Here is a 21,133-nt window from a genome sequence, read left to right as displayed (position 1 = left end):
GTCCCAGCCCTCCTGTGGCCATTGGGTGATCCGACCCGTTATCGAGGTGGTACCTCGAGCGATAAGGAATACACCGTGTTGTATTTTGTATAAACAAAATCCTTACGTTTGTTAAGAAGCTGGAGGAATGGTTGTACAACTGCAGAACTGTGGCCGCTGTGGCGACATGTGGTCTGAAGAGATGGTGGGCAGGCTGCTGTTTACGACGCCGGCTGACTGTTGACATTCGCATTGTCTCGTTGTCATCACTGTTGTCATGTTCCATCTAAGAAACAAACGGAAATAGTACATGAGATAAGTTATACATGGACTGTCACTTGGTATGACAGTGGGAATATGTGTGTCACATACATTTTGTAAGTAAGTCCGTTGTGACCATTTTATTTGGCGTGTTTGTCTTTAGAATTGTTATGGCAGCCCAAATTTAGCTTGGCTGCCTGTGTTTCCCACTGTATTTGTTTGTTGCAGTGCCAATGAATGAATGAATAAGAAAGAACAGCATATCAAGTTCTTCGGAGATGCGCACTAGATGACAAACACAAAGTTCTTCTCGGGAAATGAAGATTTGCCCTTGCTGGGGTGGTAAGTGTGATACAAGGACGAGCACGCAGTCTTTGAAGCCACACCACTACGGGCACATGAGATGATGATCACATGCGACGGGAGGTAATAGTGTGGGGCAGGAGCAACAATCTCTTTCAGGGACGTCAAGAGCCATCAGTGGCAAGAGGTGGAAATGTTGAAATGTTTTCTAACTTGCAACTTGCATCAGGGTGTGAACTAGGGGCATTAGATATCACAGAAGTGGGATATCTATACCGAGTGCATGAAAGTTATGTTGATGTCAGGTGCTATAATTTTGCTTGTTCTTTTACTTCACCTTGAAATGTTCTATTGAGAGGGAAATGACTTTTATTCACTGACCCTCAGAAGAATGAGACGTACAAAAATCCACATGCAGACTCATACAAAGAACAGTCAATACTATGATCATGTAAGGGACTAATACATCAAGGAAGATGCAAAGCATTACCATGTCCTTTCGTTTATTCTCATCTACTCTATATCCTATGAGATGTGCCAAAAGATCTGTAATGCGCCTCCCGAGCTCCTACGTCAGACAAGTCTGTGCGTCTGTTACACAACAATTCCATCGAGCCTCAGAGCAATCTAAAGAGATGGAAAATTCAGTGGAAAGCTTTCCGTCGTGATTCCGACTACAAATCATCCCGGTTAATGCAGTTTCGACACGAGTCATTCACACCGGATCCCCAGTGCGCCTGCTGGGCCGACGGCAGCAGCACACACCCGGCAACAGTTGCTACCCATTCTCACTAACCAATTTACAATAAGCCCGTGCCACATTACGAGTATTAGGAGATCACAGAGTGGGAATCTAACAAGTGGCATATGGCAAGGTATAAACGAGAGCGTGCTCACCCACAGAGCAGCGGATAATTACCGAATGATTCTCCCTGCTTGGCCTTTAATGAAGGCTGCGTGGAGGTGCATTCCTGATGCAACTTACGCCTTAGGCCACATCAATTTAATTTCTTGGTTAACGGAATTTAAATTAAAAAATGCTAGATTGGAAAATCAACATGAAAACAGAATCTCAGAGGAAAGTTTGTACTTTGGTGCACACAGTTTCAGGGAGTGAACAGGGTCAGGTACAAGTTTTTCCCCAGCTTTCTGTTTTGATGATGTCCTTGTGCTAAAAAAAATTTTTTTAAATCCGTTAACCAAGAAATTGAATTGGTGTGGCCTTATTCTGGGTTGAACAACTGCATACCAAACTAGGAAGCCCAAACTTTGGTCAATTCTCTGTCAGCCCAAGATCTATCTACCACTCCAATTTTGTGACTGTGCAATCAGATAGAAAAAAATACAAAACTCAAAAGTTCCCTAATAGATATGACCCATCTTTTCAGCAGACAGTAACTGTACATTGAGCATGTGAGCAATTTGTGACTGCATATACAATGTATGTAGATGCTAGCTAATCTGTTTTAAGATAGTACTGATTGTAATTCTAGATTATAGATATGGTCAAGATGATGTGAATGCTAATTTGCAAACTGCTTATTAGTTATCAGTTGGTTTTAAATAATCTTATCTATCTGCAAAAAGTACGCAAGAAGTCTTCAGTTGGTTTGAATAATCTTATTTATCTGCAAAAAGTATGCAAGTCTGTGGCTGCAATATACCTTTGCTCATTCATTTGTTCCTTCATAATGGCAACCAATGAAGGACCAATTCCAGTCCTAGTTAAAAAGAACCATCTATATAAGTGCCTTATAGGCCACTTATCGACAAATTCCCTCTTGCATGAAAGCCAAGTGCCTGTAGCAAACATACAATCCATGCACCGGTAAAACGCATTAAGGAGCGCAGTAAATTCAAATCCTACACAGATGTGTACCTGCTTTTATCTTTGTGGCAAAACTGAGCTACCGGCGCACTGCGCTATCACACTGCATACACATTCACTCCGCAATCACACATTCAGGGCTCGAAACTTATTTTTGTGAATATCTATTCAGGTGCACAGAAATAATTTTGTGGTAGTAGAATATCAGCAAAACGTATTTACATACTAGTACCCTGCTGCTTCACTTATCTGAAATTATATAGACTAGTATAGCTAACTTCAAATTTTGAAGTAATGCATCAAAGTACAACAAAGGTAATAACTTTATCTGATACTTGAATTTCAAGAATATTCTGTACACTTGTCTGCATTACCTCTACCCTATAGAGTACAAATTTTAAAATATCTAGATGCACTGGTGCACCCATGGTCAAAAATTAGGTGCACAGCTCTAATTTTGGGTGCACAAAGGTGCATTATGCACCCAGTATTTCGAGCCCTGACACTGCATACACATTCACATCGCATCGTGCAGGATCCCAGGGCAACAAGAGGAAAATCCTCCCCAAATTGACTGGTCTCCGATCCGATCAGCATGTAGCATCACACGGGACTTTACAACCCACCCAAGGCTCACGTCAACTTAGAAGGAGCTAAAGACAACAACGTGCCTGCGAAGAACATGCCGTTGAAACCCTATCAGTGGCAGCCATCTTGACGCCACAACTACAATGTAACGACATGTATATCTATAAGTATGCATTTAAGAACTTGCTTTGCATCTTAGGGAGTGGCAGGTTCTTCTGGAGTATCTAAACACGACTTTCCTCACTTCACTCAGGTGTAAATGAGTACCTAGCTCATCTAGGGTTAGGGACGTCCCTTGGATAGGGCGTTAAATGGAGGTCCCGTGTTTGGGGAGAGTCACATCCCGCACACGTAAAAGAACCCACCACACCTTTCGAAAAAGAGTAGGGACATGCCCCGGTGTGCGATGGTCCAAATTCTTTCTGTCTGAAATTGGTGATTCACTACAAATCACCCTGATGGAGTAGTTCTTAATATCATTGTAGCAATTATTCTTATATCTATATTCCATGCAATTAGCCCCCAGGCATGTATTTGCAATAAACTTGTTATTTTTACATGTTGCTATTTAAGTCTCTCTTTGCATCCTACAAACTCAAAGCTGAAAGCGGCCAAGGCTACACTGCATAGCCCCAGGCCTGGGCTTTCCATTTGTAAAGTACGGTGCATGCAGGGCTTTGGCTGTGATTGAATGCTGCAAAATTGTAAAGCAGCACAGACTTGGCTTCATGGATGTAATCTCTGCAGACCCCTAATCTGATGTAAGAATGCAAAAATGGAGTCTACCGACACATCTTTTTGCATTACGGTTTTTTATCACATCGCGATAGGTTTATAACAATCTTTTGAGAGCAAATGTTAAACAATATGGCGCATTTGTGTGAGTCTCTTACATGTACATGTATCTCACAACACAACACAGCATAACAAGATTTATATGAAGCAATCCATCATGACATAACCTGGGGGCAGCTCCCCGTGAAGCTTTCAACAACATTTCAGATGCTAATCTTGAGTGTTCTTCCCCGGCCTCCTCTGCAAGGGTCTGCGGTATCATCACAGTAATGTACTCCCCGTACCTCCTGGCCTGCTGTCAGCTAAATCCACGTCGAAAGCCATATACGTCGGAGATAAGCTACCATGCATTTGAACGAGACTTTTCCCAAAAGACGCTCTCGAAAGTTCCAAGGACCGCTAGGCCTTTTTTAAGTGATAGACAGCCCAGGGATTGGTTATTTAAGATTTCTGTACACAGCGTACAAATGCGATGATTTGATTTTGTGAAAACAGACCACGTTTTTAAATTTTCTTCCCTCAAACACACTCACACACTTTCCTATGCAAAAAATATTTGATACCTATGTGGAAAAGGACATACTTTGTATATGCATTGCATGATATCATCTACTTGGTACGAATGGAAGCATTTTGTATCAAAGCAAGTTGAATGACCTGTACAAAACTCAGAAGTTGTTAAAAAAGATGCCATGCTTAAAAACATTTCAATGCACTAAAAACTACTGTAACATCATTTCCCTTCTAGTCACCCAACTTATGCTACTGCAATCATAGAATAACTGCTAGTTTTGTTAAAAGATAGAATTTCCAATTCTATAGCGCAGACCCGGGCTCCTTTCAGACCAAAACATGCCCATTCCAAAGCCTCTCTGCACCCTGCCTGGCCACTGATAACCGTATCGCGCGCTTCATCTCAGACTTTTGCGTCATCCCCCTCGCTGACGGATGACTTTGGCTGCGTCGGCTTATCCCCATCATCTAAAATGCCTTTATTTGCTGCATAAAGACTCGCAGGCGGAGAGACATCGCTGAATTAGTACCACTTCCGAACGACGGCCCCGGGGCAAATGTGCACAGAGAGGCTGGTACAAACACATCCCTAACGCTGTTCCAAGAGGCGGTCCTGCCGCCAGCATTATGATACTGTAATTCTTGTTTCTTTGTGTCGTGAACTTATCATCACTGTGAAAAACTTGTTGTTATTATTCATGATTCCTTCACACATCCGTTCCGTGAAGTTAAAGTTCAGTGAAAATGTCAATTTTCCTTACAGCGTGAAATTTTGCTACCATGAAGATAAAGTGAATTACAGTACACCTGGGCTGTCTCCACGACCCTTCCATTCGTCCATCCCAGGGCGGAAGTTTGCTTTGCTTGGACAGAATTCACCTCATGCGTCCCCAAAAATCTTAACTTCATGACATGCAATTAATGAAAATGCATTTTCCTCAGCTTCGAATGACAGATCTAACAAGTTCAACGCAAATTAACAACATTGACCCCAAAACAATGAGTGGGACAGGAAAAAAAATTAAAGCTGGAGACAAAAATTTCACCCCATCTGTCCAAAAAAATCTGAATTTCATGACATGCAATTGATGAAAATGTATTTTCCTCAGCTCCAAATGACAGATCTACCAACAAGAATTAACAAGATGGGCTTCCGCACAGTAGGACAAAAAACATCTAAAGCTGGAGACAGCCTTCATAGATTCACACCCGTTTTGCGAGTTAACTCCTCTCTATATAGCAGTCTCAAATTCAATTGCTGGGGAAATGAATGCCGCATCATGGCGGCGCCATATCTGCACTTAGCACAAGAAATTGTTTTAACGAAGATATATTCTGCGACGCAGCGATTTAAAGGGACTGCATAATGTTATCAGTGAATTCTCTTTAGCGGAGGAAGTTACTTTGCAGTTAGTGGATGCCTTGGGAGGCACTCTAGCTTCATGAGGTACTTTTGTGATACTTCAAAGCGAAGGTACAGGTTTAAGCCACACATTATTACAGGTTAGAGTCCAGAATATTTGTTGACAGCTGTCAATTAGATGGGTACAAAATCCCATCCTCCAAAGTAAATGAACAAAATCTAAGATCATTATAAGATCCAACTAAAAAATGTAGTCAACTTGCAATCTTGCAGGCATATTTGTGGGCTCATTAGTTTAACTTAGATTTAACTCTAGATCTGCAGCTTAAGCAGGTTGTGGCTCTACATCTACAGCTCTGTATCTTATAGCTCTGTACACTGTAGCTTGTAACTCTGGAGCTTGTAGCTCTATTTTGTAGATTTGTACATTGTAGCTGGTGGCCCTGTAGCTCATAGCTTGTCAGATTGGCCTTCCTTCCATATCTGCATATCATAGTTAACTACCGACTGCTATTATCAGAAGAAATTCCAGTCACGGCATCCCTGATGTCCCCCTGTGACCACAGAGGTAAGAACCTGTCTTTGAAGCACTCCTGATCAAAAGGAAGTTGCCGCTTCAGCGACGAGACTCAAAATTCATTCCAACATCGTGGCAAAAATACATTCCCTAAAAGCTTCAATCCATTAGAAATCTGATGACGTCACTGACTTAGCCTGGATGCCTTCCTGACAGGATTTTAGCTAGGATTTATAGAAAAGGGGTCCAAAAATAGGGGGGGGGGGGATGCTGTGATGCAGGGGCTAGGTGTGTTCTAGTCTTATCGTACTTTTAGCAGACCATTCTAAGCATTAAAAACGGCTGGTTCCCTCTCTGTCTTCGAATGGGCTCTATGGATAAACAATTTCCTGGTAGCTTTGAATGTCAATCAATTTTCATGCTGTCCCAGTGTCTGGTAGGACTAAAAAAGCAACAGTAACACTGTAACACAGTAACATCTGTATGCAAGTACCAGGGAAACAGGGTCTTCTGTGCGTCAAGCTGAAAAAGAGGGTGTCCAATTTCCTTATTTTAGTATCATGCATCCAAAAGGCCCATGGACGCATACCTAGCTAAAAGCCCGCGATCTGACTATGTTAACAACTGCTCAAGAGCTGTTTCAGCAGACATAGACCGCACTAGCTGGGACAAATCAGTATGACTGTCTACCATCGACACTGAAAGCAGCATCTTCACATCATCATCATTATCATTTTCACCACCTTTCAACCGTTGCCAATCCGGGCTAACCATAACTGCTGTAGACTATAACTGATGACTTGGGTTTTTCTTCTGAGCAGAGTGGGGTACCCTGCAGACTAGCTCTGACTCTGCTCATAAGAAAAACCCAAGTCATCTACCTTCGTAACTGTGTGGAGTGCACAATGTAGGGGTGAATCAACAAATAAAACAGCAAAATATTACATGTAAGTAAGGAATAAATAAATAAATAAATAGATTAATGAAAATTTACATGAACGAACAAAATACACCTTGGAAGAGTTATATTTTCATCTGGCTATAGCTAGTGAGAAAAAGGGACCATAAGGATTAACATCATAAAACAAACATGATTTGTAACTCCAACACAGGTACAGACACTATATAGACTGAGCATAAGATCATTGTAACAATCCTTATTAAGTACCCAAAGCCTTCGGTAGCTGTTGCTCTTCATACTCTGTGTCAGACAAGGTTCAATAGCATTTAATCATATCCAAAGGTCACACCATCCAGAAGCTAGCACGCTTCCAGGCAAGCGGCTTTTACAGCAGCTAATAAGTTCCTAACATTTCCAGCTCGCCTACTCTTAAATTACCTCCCTCTCACGACTTACTGACATTTCCTACTGTGGTTCAGCTGGTTTGACGTCATCCTAGATGTCACCAACGCTCATACTCACGACCTGATTCTGATGAAAAGGAAACCTAGGCCTGCTGTGCGTTGCCAGAGGTTTTGTGCACTGTGATTTAATACTCTTTAGTCAATTTTCATCCAAACCATTTCTCAGCGCTGTTGGTACAACTCGTGAGATAATCTCCATGGTGCAAATCTCTGTACACAAGTGATGAATGAAGAGGCTATACATGAGAGAGATCGGAATCACGACACCAAGCCGGAAGCTGTGCTATAAATCCACCATGACGTCATCTAGCAGTTTGCTGGTGTGATGTCATCAATCAACCCACCCTTTAAAGACTCGGACCTGAATGGTCTTCTGTTACATGAAAGTATAAAGTGGTAGGATAAACCTGGGTATTTAAGATTATACCACGAGATATCTTGAAATAATCAGAACATCATCGGAACATCATTGGGTTCAACCGGTTTGACGTCATCCTGTCACCAACGCTCATACTCACGACCAGATTCTGATGAATAGGAAACCTGCTGTGCATTGCCAGAGGCTTTGTGCTCAGCTAATACTCTTAAATCGATTTCCATGCAAACCATTTCTCAGCGCTGTTGTTACAACTTGTGAGATAATCTCCATGGTGCAAATCTCTGTGCACAAGTGATGAATGATGAGGCTTCCGATGAGAGAGATCAAAATCACGACACTGTCCGGAAGCTGTGCTATAAATCCACCATGACGTCATCTAGCAGCTAGCTGATGGCATCCCATCAATCAACCTCCCCTTAAAAGAATGAGTCGTGATTGTCCTTTTATGCGTCAAAGAATAAATACTTCGTGGCAACTAGGTTACAGTTCAGGGTTTTTAAGATTGTACAATAAGAACATCGTCAACATTAAGCTACGAAACTATGCCCGCCATCCACTATGACATGATTTTGTAAATTGCTAGACAGGTGTGAATCCACCTTCAATAATTGAATGACTCTGTCGTGAATGTTCTTCTAAAACGTCCGTCATGGTATAAACCGGTAAGATACACCAGGGGTTTTACAATTGCACAATAGAATCTCTTGAAAATATCATATTAACAATCATCGCTATCAGGACACCAGGCGATCAACTATGCGATCAATCTACCATTGACCATCTTGCAGCTTGCTGCAGCTGCTGTGATTTCATAAAGCAGTTTGCAGATAAGGCCGTAAATGTTCTTCAACACACACCAACGTTTTAGTAGTACGTTTCGTGAGAATAAAGTTAGGTTTTCTTGAAATTATCAGAACATCATCGTTCTTAGGATGTCAGGCCGAAAGCAATGCCATCAATCTATGATGACGTTATGCTACATTTTCTAATATCGACATTCTCATAAATCAACCTCCTCCGAAAAGACTAAGTCATGAATGACTTCTACATGCCTCATGAGGATTCAAGCTTGTACAATAAAATCCCCTGAAGTTATCAGAACATCATCGCTATCATGATCATGAAACCAGGCCGGAAACTATGCTATCAATCTACCATGACGTCATGTTGCGGTTTGCTGCTGTGATGTCATCAATAAACCTTCTCCTTAAAGGCAGTTGTGAATGATCTCCTCCACGCCTTAGGATTCAGGCTCTTGCAATAAAATCTCCTGGAGTTATCAGAACATCATCGCTATTGGGACTTCAGTCCAGAAGCTACGCTATAAATCCACAATGACGTCATGTAGCAGTTTGCAGATGTGGTCACAAATGCTGTTCTACACACACCAACATTTTAGCAGTACGTTTTCTGGGAATGAAGTTAGGGTTTCTTTAAGATTGTTGAATAAGATACCTGGAAATCATCAGAACATCATCGTTCTTAGGATGTCAGGCCAGAAGCATTGCCATCAATCTATGATCATGACATTATGCTGCAGCTTCTAATGTCGACATTATCATTAATCAACCTCCTCCGAAAAGACTCATGTCATGAAGTCATGAATGACTTCTACATGCCTAGGCCTCCTGAGGATTCAAGCTTGTACAATAAAATCCCCTGAAGTTATCAGAACATCATCGCTATCATGACATCAAGCCAGAAGCTATGCCAACAACCCACCGTGACGTCGGCTTTCCATTTCCTCATGTTGACTCTCATATGCATCAACCTCCTCCTGAAAGACTCAAACATGAATGTTCTACTATTCATCAGTGTATTCTATGGTCACCGTGGTTAAAGAATCAATTGTATCTAAAGACTGTGCAACAAAATCTCTTGAAATGGAGTTTGAAAGTAAAACAATGTCTATATTGGTCTGATAATACGTTATGGTCACAGCAGTTTTGAGGAATCTCAGAATTTTTACTGTAAGATATTCTTAGCAAAACTTCCTTACTGATACCATTTTTCTGTTGGCCCTTTAAACTGTACATTTGGCAGTCACAATTTGTTTTTCATCTTTATATCTAATTTGGGGCACTGGGTGGGTTTTAATTCCAGACCTGAGTAAAGTCGCCTCTTGACCTTTAGCCTACTAAGGTAGCCATTTGGCACAAATACATTTTATTGGTTATGAGGTTAGCCAGCAGGGAGAAGGTTAAAACAGGTATCATTAAACCTTTGCAAGCCTATAAAACAAAGCATCGTTTTCCCAGAGCTGACTAAAAAGTAAAAGGGACGCTGCCTCATCTAATCCAATAATCCCCGTCTGTAACACCGGTAATGACGTAATCTCACGCTTAAAAGCCAGGGTTCAAAATTCATTTTTGGAAATAGGTGCACTGGTGCACCCAACCAAAAAAATTAGGTGCACAGAAATAATTTTGGGTGCACCACAAAATAAAGTTGAATGTCAGCAAAACATAATTACAAAGTTTAACGCTCTTAAGTCAGTTAAGAACTTCAATCTGTAATTCTATAGCTAACTTCAAAATTTCAAACAAGTAATACATCAGAGAAAGTACAACTGTTACAAAAGGTTATTTTGCTTTTTCTGATACTTACATTTCAAGAATATTCTGCATACTAGTGAACAATAGTATCTTTACCCTATAGCCTACAAAAATATCTAGGTGCACCAGTGCACCCACAGTCAAAAATTAGGTGCACAGCTCCAATTTTGGGTGCACACAGGTGCACATGCACCCAATATTTCGAGCCCTGAAAGCACAAGTCACGCAGCCCTGCAAGCAGCTTCATCACTGTCATCACTCCTGAGCTCCTGTAGGGAGATGATCCTGTAGGAAGGATGAGTTCACACCTGAGAGATTATGGCGAACAGGTGTAGGGCTCGAAACACCACCTGTATGTACTAGTACTGTTGTCAGTTTATGTCTGACACTTTGACCTGCCTCTGAGAGTAAAGTTGATGAATACCTGTAATTCAAAGTTAGTGCAGGTAGAATTGGGGCTGTGCAGGTATTTATGATGTCTACCTGTTCCTCAGTTGCTGGTCCATGTAATGGTTATTTATTTCTCTACAGGTGTAGGGCTCGAAATATCACCTGTATTTCTACATTGTAGGATAGTGCAGGTAAAGTTAGAGTTGTGCAGGTGTTTCTCATTATGTCTACCTGCACCTCACCTGCACTGGTCCATGTTATGGTTATTTGTTTCTCCCCAGACTTGCCATACACATCTAGCATTAACAATGACAATGATACTTTTTCCAAATTCCGCTGTACACCAGACTTAAAGGTTTAAGATGCTGCCAGGAAAACCTTAATCTAGACATAACATATTTTTGATAGATTTGAAGGGAACACAATGAGTGGTGCAGGTCAATTACATGCGGTGTACGCAATTGGATTGTACTCTGCACCTGTGCAGGTCTACAGAAAAAAAGTATTTTGATCCCCGGTGATGAGGTGTTTCCCAGTCCCTTCACACGCTAATTACCTCAAGCAAACCCCCATTATCCGTGCAGTAAAACAAAGCCGTCCAATTTTCAGCCAAACTACAAGCGAAGATCGTTACGGCAGTTAAGCATGTTCTATAACAAGATGGGATCGTTACAAGAGAAAAGTTCCTATAAGATAATAGAGATTACTTCCTATAAAGATCTGTCAGCACGCAATTGGGCGTAACTTAAACCTCTTCATCCCATGTGTTTACAAATGAAGCTAAATCTTTTTTTTAAGTGTTGGAAGGTACACAGGACGAGTCAGCATTGGAAGTAATGAGTAGTTCCGAGAAATTAACTATTTCATCAGTTTATTCATAGTCTAACTTGTAGAAACTAGGTTGTAATGCATGACTTTGTGTTATATAAAAAAAGATAGATGGGGCAATAAAGATATCTGTGAAGATTGTTAATCTTTTTAAGGGCCTCTTTACACCTACGACATTTTAGAGTCGTGCGATCATCGTCGTGGGCGACGTCGCCGGCGACGGTATTTTTTGGCCGTCTAAAGACGATCAAAACAATCGTGCGACGGCAATAAACGGGAAATCCTCGAATTGTCGTGCGACCACCTCGGACCCAGTCGCACGACGTTCAGCGGGGGGGCCTGTGGCTGTTTTTTCTCGTCTAAAGAAGAATCGTCGCCGGCGACGGAAGTGGGTGATATGCTAATAAGCCTACAGCGTGCTGTTTCCTGTCTGGGAAGGAAAGTTTCTATTGTTTTCTTTGTAAATATGCATGCAGTTAGCAATGGAAACATATTTTTCTCATCCGAAACCAGTTATTCCGGCGCGACGCCCTGCTACCAGTGGCTACTTCTCTAGTATGCCCCTATTCCTCGATCCCCGGGACATCCCCGGCGGCGGCCAGGAACTCGGGTTAGATCCCGTCCGTCTCTGTACCAGCCTCAATCTCTTTCTTTGTTGAGCACCGTTCTCAACGTCTCATCTGCAGGGCAACAGTTGTTGCAAAGTCAGTAAAAGCTTCATCTTTTGACGGAAACAAGCGGTTCCCCCGCCATTTTGAATTTGAGCGCAAGAGTTCACTTTGAGTCACACGCGCACATCAATGGAATTCTGCGCCGCGGGGGTCCCATGATATTTCCTGACCGTGTGTCTAAAGAAAACCGTCGCCTACGACGATGATCGTACGACCTTATAACATTGTAGGTCTAAAGTGCGCCTAAGACAGCAGTGGTGCAAACTCTTTTCCCCTGTGTCACTTCATATATCTTGCTAACAACCTTTGTACACGTAGGCTATCTGTTCTTTCACATTAAATTTTCTTCCATTCCAAAAGATGCTTCTTCTACCTCTAGACATCTCCTTTCACATTTCCCTCCCAGCTCCCCCTCCCAGCTTCCCCCTCCCAGCTAATTGAGCTGTATAAGGCTGGCTATCCCTATGGAATTTTAAATGACCATCTAACTTAATTCATTATCACTGCATGTGCCGCCACCCAGGCGTGGAACTGTGACAAATTATCCCTTCTCGTTCCTAACGAATCTAACAAGGTAACTTAATTACCATTTCATAAAGATCGTGCAGGTTATTCTATGATGACATCAATCAAGTGATCACTTGATTGCCATTTTATGTACATCATATACTCAAAATTAATCAAGTTATCAGACCAGAGAAAAATCCATCTAAGAACGATGAAATCTAATAAGTTAATCTACTATCAATCACAGCTTAAGGTGTGGCCTGTTTGTTCCTGGGTTGTACGACTTCTTATCTGAGTGAAAAATTATTGGCCAGGGCTGTCTTTTGACTCACTCACTAAACAAATGGAAGATGTTTTAAAAATGTCATGATTCAGAATACAAACAATGTTATACATTTGAGTGCAGAAAAAAATCCATGCAGAAATTGCTGTAACTTGCAATGCATGTCAAGTATAATTCAGCTGGCATTAATCATTCAAATACTAGTATTCATATATTGGGTATTGTAGCAACTTATGATGTCCACCTGCAGTGGTCGATTTGCAACATTTGGGCATACCAAAGTTTCAGTAGAATATATTCTAAACATTCCAAGCTAGCCAAATCGAAACATTTGCAAAGCCACAATTAAGCTATGATGTACAAGTCAATTCTGATATTTACTTATAATTAGAACTTTTCATCTCAAAAAACATGTAATTGAACTTAGTCTATTGCCTAAAAATGGTGCTCACAGCATAAAATAACTTAGACTGAAAGATACATATAACTGTCATCAATGTATGGTTGCCACAGGCTTTCCCCTTCAATGATTCTTCTTGATTTTCCACCTTTAGTTATTAATTGTTTGCTCCAGGCACTACACTCGTGTCAGTACAAGATATAAAACGCAATTACACACACTCAGCCACGGCAATAACCGCCAAAACAAATACAAAGATCTGTCAGATTATGTGAGAGACTTGAGAAATATGACAGGTAATGGCTTCAACTTTCTCTCCCATTTCTTTGATATTCAATTCTACCTTTGAGTTATCTATTGTTTGCTCCAGGCACTACAAGTTGTTATCAGTGCAAGATGAAAACCGCAATTACATATAATATTACACACACACTGAGTCACTGCAATGACAGACAAAACAAATACAAAGATGAGATTACGTGAGAGACTTCATGGTAGATAATGGCTTAAACTTTATGAAGCTTGTCAGCAGAAGGCTGTCGAAAGCTAAAAGCGGCTCTGTAATTTTATTGCAGTCTTATCAGAGCCGAATAGTTGGGAAAGAAAAGTAATAACTTGAAACATCTCGCATTGAATTTGTCAAGTCTAGCGATGACAGATATGTAACTTCTTTAATTTTTTTAACTTTGTACGGATATTGCTAAAGGGAAGATGATTCTATCATGAAAGTTCCCTAGGTAATCTATGTTTTATTTTTAAACATTTTATGATCTGTTGAGAATGCCAATAAGATAATATCATACATGCAAACTGATCAACAATTATCACAAATTCAAAAGAAATTGTTAATTGCCGGCTGTACTAAACATAAAGTCAAGCTCTGTGGGTTTGGGTCTTTGGGAAGTGATAGTGATAAAATCCTATTCACAGACATACATGTAGCTGTAGGTACAAACTGTACATATCAGACCTCCCTTCATATTTCCAACATTTGTGTTGCCGCAAAAATAGCCTTGCATGCATCATCTGCAGATGCCCGTCGTAAATCAGCATAGCTGCACACCGCCCTGCAAGCCTACACCCACGGGAGACTATTTTTGCCTTGGTAAGGGCTGCAGTTTTGTGGGTGATGTGGGGGGTGTGCAGACTCCCCACATTGTTGTACATTGTACTGTAAATGCATTTAAGTTCGCATGGTTTTTATTTCGCGCTAAGGCGAAAATGGAGTGTTCGCTGTGGTTTTAAGTTTGCGGCAGCGCTCTTGTCGATAGTCACATACTGCTAAGGTACTTGACAAAAACGTTCGCGGTGGTTTTAAGTTTGCGGTGAAACGGTCGGCGCGAAAACCGCAAACATAAAACCATTGCGAACATTTCTGTATTTACAGTATTACAGGGCACAGAGTGTGTTGACGTTTGACTAGAGTGCAGTGTGTAGAATGATGATATGTGAATTGTTGGCCTTTAAATCTTTTTCTTAACCTGTGACAGTACTATTCATCAGGTTGGTGAATCAATGGACATTAGACTTTCAACCGAAAAACTACTGAAACTTTAGAGATTACTGTATTTTCTTTGGCTTCAGTATAAAAAGACTGTCTGTCTGTAAGTTGCAGTAATATTACATGGTGCAGTATGCTATATTATTTGTGCACATATGTCCATCTACATGTATTTATCCAAGAGAGTCAAATGTGCTTTTGCTGCTCATCATCAAAACATTTTGGATACAAAAAGATGCAAATATTTTAATCTATTGGCAATTTTTCACAAATATTCGACCTCCCTTTCTGCAAAGGATGAATTGAATTAAGTACAAATAGAGACCAGTTCTAGAATATCCTTCCGACAAGTGTCACTGAACTACATATTGTGCTTTGCCCTTAACGAACCCATGGCAATTTAAGGAATACTTCTGTATCGGAATAGAAACCAGACGTAACAACACGCACAACAGTGCCACCACCCACGACAGAGTCATGAGTCTTAATTTTTGGAGTCGTACCAAAATAAATTGGCAACATGGCCTTGGTATGGAGGTTACTGTCGAGCAGTCAGTGCTTGACAAGTTTAGCGTTACAGTTCGTAAGGAAATCCTTCACATATGCCACTGTTTGTGTGCTTCAGGGCTTTTAATCTCGCCCTGCTTGCTTCCGCTGTGGCAGACATGAATTTGGAACCACAGATATCCCCACAGCAGGGGGAAGGGGGTACACGTCAGACATATTTTTAGCTTTTCAGTCATTTGAGGTATTGGTGTCATTAGGCGTGTTACGACCCATTACAACACACTAGGTACATGTGTACATGTACATATACATTTGCATAATTCCAATATGCCATGTTTTACAATGAACAATTGTCTACATTAAGTGTCTACATTAAATTTGTAATTTCATAGACATTAAGTATCTACAGTTGCATTTACCGAATCATGGAGTGATTCTTCTTCCGTTAGAAAACACCCTTACATCTTAACACACATATACAGTACATGTATTAAGTAGAACAGAATAGAAGAAAAATATAAGAAAAAGAAAAATGGTTTTACTTAACCTTAAGATTTACAAAATTATTGAATTGATATCAATGACATGAAAGCAACCTGATTTTGATTAAACCTTAATATTTTTAGTTAGAAGAATTAGTAAAAAATCTGTACTTATACAAATGCTGTTTAAAGTACCAGTACTTTGACATTGTGAGAAACACACAAGAATATTCTTCTTAAAAATATGTTACAGCACTAATCTATACCTGAGGCATACATGTGTTTACTTATTTCATCTTATTTTACATGTGTGTATATTATACAAACGCTGTTTGAAGTACCAGTACTTTGACATTGTGAGAAAGACACAGACGTCACAAATACAAGATGGCGACCCTGTGACATCACAAATACAAGATGGCAGCCCGCATACAGCCCAAGGAAACCAACACAGGTTTTGCTAAGCAAACCTGTAATTCCTATTCCACCTGCTGCTCCAACTGTGTCCACTAGGGGCTCGAAACGCACTGCCTGCATGCCTTCTCCTCTCACCCATGACTCCCACCACACAGGCACCCTCGAATCACAAACAGCAGACACCCGAAACGTCAAAGCCCCCAACTGACAGAATCGCTCACCTGTAATGGTTGCCCGGGCAACTGTTGATGTCACACCTGTTGCATGATGGGATGGGACGCTTGATTGACAGCTAGAAGAGACAAACAAGCAGAGGGATCGAATTACAAGCCAGTCGGGATGTACACGTAAGATATGGAGCAAACAGTCAAAATTGAATGTTTTATCGCATAACCTGAACAGGTTAAAGACTCTTAGACCAATTTGGGACTTAGCCCTGCAAATGTAAAAATGTTTTTCTGCCAAAGATTTCTCGTAAAATAAAAAAGGAAAGATAACAATAGCAATCTTGCTAATGTACGTATGTACATATTCGCTTATTGCATGCACATATACATTGTATCTCACAACAATTGTAAAATATTTGGCCATTGTTATCTTAATCCATTCTTGTTCCACTATTGCAAACACACAATGTCCTTTAGATATTAGCATTAGGTTATAGTATGAACATGTTACAGAACATTAACACTTAAATGTACATTGCACACTAGAATACTATGCATTTTTTGGATCTAGATTCGCTCTGAAAATGTTCCACTAGCATACCAGTATGAAATTGAATGAACAGACTAAACTACATTATGTATCTATCAGAGTCGTATTCATATACCAAACAAGACTCTTAACATGACATTATATAACCTCCTTGGTCTAATGAATCATTGTACTCATACAAATTTACCAGGTGGTGACGCAACTAGAAAGACGCATTTTGATAACAATGCTACAGAATAATACTGATTTTCTTTTAAGTCTACTAGGCTAAGCATCCTTGATGCATATTTACAGAGCTTGTAGTCAATACAGTAATATGACCAAAGGTATCAGTCATTTGATTTTATCAAAATCTGTTAAACTACGAATTAAAATGACCCTGCCCCTGACAAAATTGACATGTAACCTATGTAAAGGTCTTCGAGCCGATTAAACACAATGTTCTCTCTCTTATGCACCATTTGACGTCACTGAGCTCAACTGTAGCGAAGCCTGATTAATTCAACAATTTGAAAGATTTAGGTCAGTAAAGTAGTGGCGGGGGAGTTACGAAAAGTAAAACAATTGGGAAATGAAAGTGTTTGGACAAGATGGTTTTATTTCTAAAGTAGCAAAATGTGTAAAAAAACATTTAAGGGTTTGTTTGTTTGTATGTTTATTAGACAATGAGTTACAGTAACTCACAGTGACTTGAACCTTAATTTCTCAATGCAAATTTATCCACCCCATCCTCCTAAACATTTTTATGCATACATGTAAGTCCTACTAGGACTGTGCACCAGTTTGATCTACTTTCCTCATGTTAATTTGGATTTCTGTACCAGCCAAGTGTACGCATAGACATGGGTACGAGGAAAACGATCTAGCATCTTTATAGTAATTAGGATTATCATTTACTATCCAAAGATAGCGGATGCCATCTAAAACGTTTACAAAACTCACCCAGTTGCTTGATTAACTTTCATTTTCTGCAATTAGGCTTATCAAGGCCACACCAATTTAATTTCTTGGTTAACGGAATTTTAAAAAAAATGATAGATTGGAAAATCAACATGAAAACAGAATCTCAGAGGAAAGTCTGTACTTTGGTGCACACTGTTTCAGGGAGTGAACAGGGTCAGGTGCAAGTTTTCACCCCAGTCTTCTGTTTTAATGATGTCCTCGTGCTAAAATTTTAAAAAAGTCTGTTAACCAAGAAATTAAATTGGTGTGGCCTTAGGCTTATTAAGGAGGTTAAAAAAACCTTTTATCTTTCGTTGATGAAGGTTAGACATCCAGGTAATAAGATACGCCAAAAATAATTACTCAAGCAACTGGATAAGATTTTGAAACAGTCAGACGTTTCAGACAGTATCCACTGTCTTTCGTCAGTGACTAACGATAGGACTGAGAAACGGTTCGAACGGGGAATTAGAGAAGCAATATATGAGAGGATGTACAACCCCGCCCTCAACAGGAAAGGGGGTCTACGCGTTCAACTTTCAGGCACCTGGGATAATGCACTGCCCCCCACCCCCACCCCCGGACAAGCAACATTTAGTTACTGTACTAGAACAACAGTAGCTAATTGAACTATTGGCATAAACTTTGTCTTGAATTAATCTTCTTTTTGAAGACTACTTCAAGACATCCTAAATTGTCTTTACCTCATTAACATATCTATTCAGAGTTTTGGTATAAAACCTGGTGTTCTCAGTCCTATCGTTAGTCACTGACGAAAGACAGTGGATACTGTCTGAAACGTCTGACTGTTTCAAAATCTTATCCAGTTGCTTGAGTAATTATTTTTGGCCCTTTTATCTTTCCTTCATGTACATTTTTTTGTCCAAATGACGTCACGGTATGGCTACCTGTCTCGCAACAATAAGTCTACGTTTACTTTTCTCAGGTGTCTTTCTGGCCCGCATCTTGAGAAGGATACTCAGACGCCAAAGAAAGCACTGGAGCGTGTCTTGCACAACATCTAACAGTGGCAGTGCCCAGAATAGGGCTGACAGAGAAGAAGCAGTCAGGCATTGCATTACTGTTGTCTGTAAATAAATAAATAATGCTCGTATGTACCTGCGATGAAACTGAGACCGACGTGACAATAAGGGTCACCCGCGTCAGACTAATCTTAGTGATATTAGTAACCAGAGATTAGCAGCTTACAGATCCAACGGTCATTCAAAATACCTTCCACGTAGACTATCTTTCTTCAAAACTTTTTGTCCTTTGATACCCACATCTTACCAAGGAAACAGAATCTAGCAGACTTCCTAAATAACTTAGCAGCGAGGTGAATTAAACAGTATCAAAGTTATCAGCTCGGACTATAATAAGATACAAATGAAAACAGTTGAGGGTGTGGCACCGGACGGTTCAAAATACCCCCAGAGTTTTGCCCAAAACACAAGTTATGAATGGGATTTGTTGGGGCATCAAACTAACTGTAACTCTTCGCTATATGCCTTGCATTAATTACCAACTTGTCTTTAAAAAGTTTGGGCACAAATAGCATCAGATTGCCTGTCAGATTGTTCTTAGGCGAAGCGTGGTGGTATATCTGCCCAAGACAAGCCTGGGTAACTATTGTTATTCCTACCACAGCGGACTAAGTAAGCAAATATATCATCGATCAACACGGTAAACTGTGCCCTGGGGGTAAAAAAGGGGGGCAGAAAACGTCTTCTGAACAAAAGCGCTTAAAGGGCTGAAATTTCTGTGGGACAAGTCAAGTAAAATGGAATGGGTCAAGGTGACTGAGATCGAACAATTGCTAAGCCAACTGTGAACTGGCAGATTTGCCTGTTTTTTGCAGCCTACAAGTCACTTCTCAACATCATTGCAACTGGGATGTCTTTCAAAAATCTTCAACAACCTTCAGGCAAAAAAATGTTTAAAATGTTCTAGAACCAAGCAAATGAATTACTGTTGCCATATAAATGGACTTCTACTTGTACTTCGATCTTGCGATTGTCGCACATGCCAGTGGTCCTGTCATGTGATTGAGTAACTCAGGCCGTAGCCTTTTAACAAGAAGAGCACCCCACACCCGGGAGGCTTTCAGGCGTACGGGGCTGTTACAGGCATTTATGTCAGAGCCTTTGAAGTCCTCGCTCCCGCCAAATCCACCCAGTCGAGATTAAAGCGGTTCTCGCTCAAGTGCCAAGGCCGGGAGCGAGATTCAGTCGTTTACAATGCCGAACTGATGGTACTGTCATGGATGTAAGCCCTCTGGGTCTCTTTCTGGGACAGATTTTCCCTTTATGGCTTCTGGTTGATTGATAGAGAAGGAGAGAGACTACTAGAAACTTCTAGCAGAACTTACACATGATAGTAATACTCCCATTTTTCGTTTTTACACATTGGCACCTCTCTGGGACTGGGACTCACAGATTTTCTAATAATACAGTTTCTGGTTGATTGATCGAGAAAGGGAGAGACAGATACTGGAAAGTTCTTGGCAGCTTCTACATAACAGAAGACCCCCATTTCTCACTTATAAGCATCGGGGCCTCTCTGGGACAGTGACTCACAGATTTTCCAGTTACAGAATTGTATTCCACAACTGTTCAACAGACACAGGAGGGCCTGCATGCCCCTTTTACGTAGAGCGTAATCAGCCGTTTTAATTTTACGTGGAGCGTTGCCGACCACTCCATAATTTAGCGTAGAGCGTAGGGGGGCTTTCTGAATTTAGCGTAGAGCGTAGGGAGGCTTTCTGAATTTAGCGTATTACGTAGCCGGCCCTCCGAATTTAGCGTAGAGCGTTGTCGGGACCCCCCCATGCAGGCCCTCACACAGGTGAAACACAAGTAAGCAACTGAACCAAGGATTGACATACTATTGTAGAGTGGCACTCCTGGCCATCAAGTACAGTAGAAGCATCCTAGTAGAATTCTTTAAACAACGCATAGGCCACACCAATTTAATTTTTTGGTCAACAGAATTTTTTTTTTAAATGCTAGATTGAAAAATCAACATGAAAACTGAATCTCAGAG

At 40.7% G+C, this 21,133-nt stretch overlaps 1 protein-coding gene across 3 annotated transcripts in view; it reads right to left on the bottom strand.

The window, feature by feature from the left end:
* The window catches only part of LOC136429787 (potassium voltage-gated channel subfamily A member 1-like), a 77,430-nt gene that overhangs the window by 17,336 nt on the left and 38,961 nt on the right, over window positions 1-21,133 (bottom strand). For 2 of the 3 annotated variants that reach the window (XM_066419754.1, XM_066419753.1), the window contains 2 exons: window positions 16,654-16,724; window positions 107-265 (listed from right to left, as the gene is read on the bottom strand). The gene's annotated coding sequence lies outside the window, so the exon portion shown is untranslated. The remainder of the gene's footprint in view (window positions 1-106; window positions 266-16,653; window positions 16,725-21,133) is intronic. The other variant, XM_066419755.1, reaches the window with a different exon arrangement.

This window comes from Branchiostoma lanceolatum, chromosome 3 (assembly GCF_035083965.1).
Source record: "Branchiostoma lanceolatum isolate klBraLanc5 chromosome 3, klBraLanc5.hap2, whole genome shotgun sequence".
NCBI classification, from domain to species: domain Eukaryota; kingdom Metazoa; phylum Chordata; class Leptocardii; order Amphioxiformes; family Branchiostomatidae; genus Branchiostoma; species Branchiostoma lanceolatum.
This window is presented reverse-complemented; position numbering and strand designations above follow the sequence as displayed.